Source organism: Tamandua tetradactyla, chromosome 8 (assembly GCF_023851605.1).
Source record: "Tamandua tetradactyla isolate mTamTet1 chromosome 8, mTamTet1.pri, whole genome shotgun sequence".
Classification (NCBI taxonomy): domain Eukaryota; kingdom Metazoa; phylum Chordata; class Mammalia; order Pilosa; family Myrmecophagidae; genus Tamandua; species Tamandua tetradactyla.
The window spans coordinates 67246640-67251901 of record NC_135334.1 but is presented as its reverse complement, the minus strand read 5'-3'; positions in this window follow the sequence as shown (position 1 = coordinate 67251901).

Sequence of the window (5262 nt, the reverse complement as noted above, 5' to 3'; positions counted from 1 at the left end):
GTTTTTGGGCGGGCCGCGGTGGCTCAGCGGGCAAGAGTGCTTGCCTGCCATGCCGGAGGACCCCGGTTCGATTCCCGGCCCCAGCCCATGTAAAAAACAAACAAACAAACAAAAACTAATAAAATGATCTCTTTAAAAAAAACAAAAAAAAAAAAACTGTTTTTTTTTAAAGAAAAACTTTTAAAATAGTGTCTTGCCATTTTCCTATGTGTTCCACACATGAAGCTTGAGTTTGACTTATTGTTTCATGGTTGTTAAAAAGTACAGAAATACTTTTTAAAATTCATGTCTCTTGTCTCCCTGGCAACGTGGGACATGGGTACTGTGGGATCAACAATGCCTACCTGACCAAAATGAGGAAAAGAAATGTAACAAAATAAGGTTTCAGTGACTAAGAGATTTCAAAAAAAGTTGAGAGGCTATTCTGGAGGTTACTCTTATGCAAGCTTCAGCAACATGCAGCTAATTGCTATAGTATGCCAAGCCCCAACCAACAGTATTCCTGTAAACCCTAAAGAATACCCAGGGCTCTATCTGAGATTCTACATAAGTTCCACCCACTAAGGTTACTTTCCAGAAACCTAAAACCTCTAGATGGTTCTTAGTCCAGATAAGCCCTGGAACTCAAGAGTTACCAGTCTCTCCATGAGCATCAACCAGTTGCATCCCCCTACCCTATAATGTCAACACACCTTTTCAATATGAAATTAGAATGGCCATTGCCCAAATATCCCTAAAGAGTGGGAGAAGGATCAAAGGAGGAGTTATATCAGTGAAGACAGAATTTCACAAATGAATATGATTACTGAATCATTATATTGATATTTTCTTTTGTCTCCAGTGTCTTAGAGCAGCTAAAAGGAAACACCTGAGATGGAACGGTAACCCATACCATACTGTGAAATTTGTCCTAAAACTACTTGTTAAAATGTACTTTGAAATTTATCGCTTTTCTGTATATATATTTCACAATAAAAAAAGTTACAATTCATGTCTCTTATTATGTAGTTTAAGAAAAATGAGAGCATTAATTTCTGAAAATACCCAGCCCTATAAATTTCACCTGTCAGAATATAAGTTTGTGACTTCTAATGACATTACAGCCCTTTCAAGTGGTGGTAATTTCCTCTCCCACACTCTTCTATCATTGAGCTTGGAGGTAGAGGTTTCCTTTCTCTTCACTGTTGCTTACTGCATGTTTTCCATCACTTCTTCCATCTAGTAACATGTCATTGGACTATGCCATCTGGTACCTGGGTCCTTCTTGTTGCAGTCATCTACTCTCTCCTCTCAATTTTCCCTTGTTCTCTTAATATCTCAGTTCCTGTGTCACTCTCACCGCCACTCTCTGCAACACTACCCCAGTTATACAATTTAGTAATTTCAGTACCCACGTAGATGATTCCTCTGTCTTGGTTTCTCAGTTCCTTGACTGCCTCTTCAATAATTTTGTCTTCTTTTATGTGTAAGCCAAAACTTTGGTTATATCCTTGAGCCTCTCAATACCAATAACTGAAACTCTGATCTGAAACACCCCACTCCAATCACTACCCCCTCTTTTTTCCAGTCCACTCCCTCTAGTGCCCCATCTCCAATGACTTCCACCTCACAGGGAACTTTTGTCCATTAATGCCACCACCATCTTTTCACATTTCTCAAACTCCTCAAGTACTGCTTCTCCTTAAACAGCTTAAATTACTTGGCCAAACATTATCACATGCTTACAGGAACTCTTAATTTCTTCTCCTCTATCTCTTCATCATGGCTTAACCATGATTCTCACATGGTAACCACAGCTTGACTAAATCCACTCATCTGTGCAACAAAAACATGCAAATGGAAGAAGAGAAACTGAAGACTGACACAGATTTTTTTTCAAGGAATTTTACTGTAAAGGGAAGAAAAGAATGTGGGCAGTAGTTAATGGGGGAAACTGCGTCAACAACAGATTTTTTTAAAGATGGGGAAAATAATGGCAAATGCTGTTGTCTTAGTTTGCTAGCTGCTGGAATGCAATATACCAGAATTCGAACAGCTTTTTAAAAAGGGGAATTTATTAAGTTGCAAGTTTACATTTCTAAGGCCATGAAAATGTTCAAATTAAGGCATACAGGAAAAGATACCCCGGTTCAAAATGACCAGTGATGTTCAGGGTTTCTGTCTCAGCTGGAAATGCACATGGCAACTTCTGCTAGCTTTCCCTCCAGGCTTCTTCTACACCTTCCCCAGGGGCGTTTTCTTTCTGGTCTCTGGCTGTGTGGGCTCCATTGGTTCTGTTGTTTCCAGTGGCTCTCTAAGCTTTTTCCAAAATGGTTCCCTCTTAAAGGGCTTCAATAAGCAACCCCACCTTTAATGGATGGAGACATCTCCATGGAAACCATCTAATCAAAAGTTACCACCCACAATTGGGTGGGTCATATCTTCATGGAAACAATCAAAAGATTTCACCAAAAATATATGAACAAGGACAGGCCACGGTGGCTCAGCAGGCAAGAATGCTTGCCTGCCATGACAGAGGACCCAGGTTCGATTCCCGGTGTCTGTCCATGTAAAAAATAAATAAGTAGTTAAAAAAAAAAAAAAAAATATATATATATATATATATATATGAACAAAAGAAGATGGCTTTTCTGGGGTACATAATAATTTCACAGCTTTACATCCTGAACTCCAGACTACAATCCGTCTGTCTACTGGACATTTCTACTTTAATATTCATTTCACTTATCGAGGGACAAGTAAAACATATGGATTAAAAATAAATAAATAATAGGGGGAACAAATGTTAAAATAAATTTAGTAGATTGAAATGCTAGTGATAAAAAAGGGAAGGGTATGGGGTATGGTATGTATGAATTTTTTTGTTTTTATTTCTTTTCCTGAATTGATGCAAATGTTCTGAGAAATGATCATGATGATGAATATACAACTATGTGATGAAAAAAAAATGACATTCTGAGAAAACAGTATAGATTTACAATTACCAAGAGATGGAAACAGTCAAAATGTCCACCAACAGACAGGTGGCTAAACAAACTGTGGCATATACATACAATGGAATATTATGCAGCTGTAAGACAATAAAGTTATGAAGTATGTAACAACATGGATGGACCTTAAGGGCCTTATGCTGAATGTGATTAGCCAAAAACAAAAGGACAAATACTGTATGGTCTCACTGATATGAACTGACAGTGAATAAACTTGGTAACAGAGACCATCTGGACATAGAAATAGGGTAAGATATTGGGTAACTGGAGTTGAAGGGGTACAGATTGTGCAACAGGACTGAATATAAAAACTCAGAAAAGGACAGCACAACACTACCTAACTGTAATACAATTATGTTAGAACACTGAATAAAGCCAAATGTGAGAATGATAGAGGGAGGAGGGCTGGGGACATAAATGAAATCACAAAGAAAGACAGACGTTAAAGACTGAGATGGTATAATCTAGGAATGCCTAGAGTGTGTAATGATAGTGACTAAATGTACAAATTTAAAAAATGTTTTTGCATGAGGAAAAACAAAGGAATGTCATTACTGCAGGGTGCTGAAAATAGATGGTACTTAATATTTTAAAATTTCAACTTATGTGTGAGACTAAATAAAAAAATGTTTATTTGGTACAAAATTTATACATTGACTAGTGCATCTCCTAATATAACTTATGTAGTTGGTTGAACAACATAAGTACATGGAACCTTGGGTAGGTCATTAGATTTTATTGGTTTGTCTAGAGTGATACCCCGATGAATCCCAAAGTGATTTGATCAGTGAGTGGAAAAGTATTTGCAAAGCCCCCTTCGGGGAATGGTGAGAACGGGGGAAAATTCAACCTCCCCAAGTTGAATTCTTGATATTCTCACAAGCAGTGCAGACAACCAAAGCTATAGGTTGAGCCCCCAGTCTTGGGGGTTGTTCATATGAAACTTAACCCTACAAAGGATAGGTCAAGCCTACTTAAAATTAGGCCTAAGAGTCACCCCCAAGAGAACCTCTTTTGTTGCTCAGATGTGGCCTCTCTCTCCAGAAAATAAAACAAGCAGTCTCACCACCTTCCCCCTCTCTGCATGGGGCATGACTCCCAGGGGTGTACAACTTCCTGGCAACGTGGGACAGAAATCCCAGAATGAGCTGAGATTCAGCATCAAGGGATTGAGAAAAACTCTAGAATGAGCGGAGACCCAGCATCAAGGGATTGAGAAAACCTTCTCGACCAAAAGGGGGAAGAGTGAAATGAGACAAAGTGTCAATGGCTGAGAGATTCCAAACAGAGTCGAGAGGTTATCCTGGAGGTTATTCTTACGCATTAAGTAGATATCACCTTGTTATCCAAGATGTAAAGGAGAGGCTGGAGGAACTGCCTGAAAATGTAGAGCTGTGTTCCAGCAGCCATGTTTCTTGATGATGATTGTATAATGATATAGCTTTCACAATGTGACTGTGTGATTGTGAAAACCTTGTGTCTGATGTTCCTTTTATTTACCTTATCAACAGATGAGTGGAACATATGGAATAAAAATAAATAATAGGGGGAACAAAGTTAAAATAAATTCAGTTTGAAATGCTAGCATCAATGAAAGCGAGAGGTAAGGGGTATGGTATGTAAAATCATTTTTTTATTTTTCTGTTTTTGTTTTATTTTTGTGTTGTCTTTTTATTTCTTTTTCTGAATTGATGCAAATGTTCTAAGAAATGATCATGGTGATGAATATGCAACTATGTGATGATATTGTGAATTACTGATTATATATGTAGAACGGAATGAGCCTATAGAATGTTTGTGTTTCTTTCTTGTAATTTTCTTTTAATTAACAAAAAATTATAAAAAAAAAATCCATTCTAGAACACCATCTTGCCAAAACAGGCCTGTGGGCGATTGTAAGACAAAGAAATTAATAAAATCAACAGGCTTTCCTAAAAAAAAAAAAAAAAAGTCCACATATAAATCCATAATTATAAATTAGCCTTATAATTTATAAGGTCACGGTCAGTGTCAGTGAAAGCTGAAAGATGAGAGTTGACAAGATCCTTATCAAAAAACTGATCCTGATCCAAGTAGAGAAATCCCTTGAAATGTGCGAAATCTGTACCATACTGAATACTTTTCAGAAGCCCTTATTTCATGTTCATGTGCTCACCCCATAAGTCAACAAAAGTGAATGAAAATAAAACCAAGAAGATTTTCAACTTTTGCCAGAGTTTCTTTTTTTTTTTTAACTTCCCAATGGCTTTAGGCAAGAATGAGAGCACAGTAA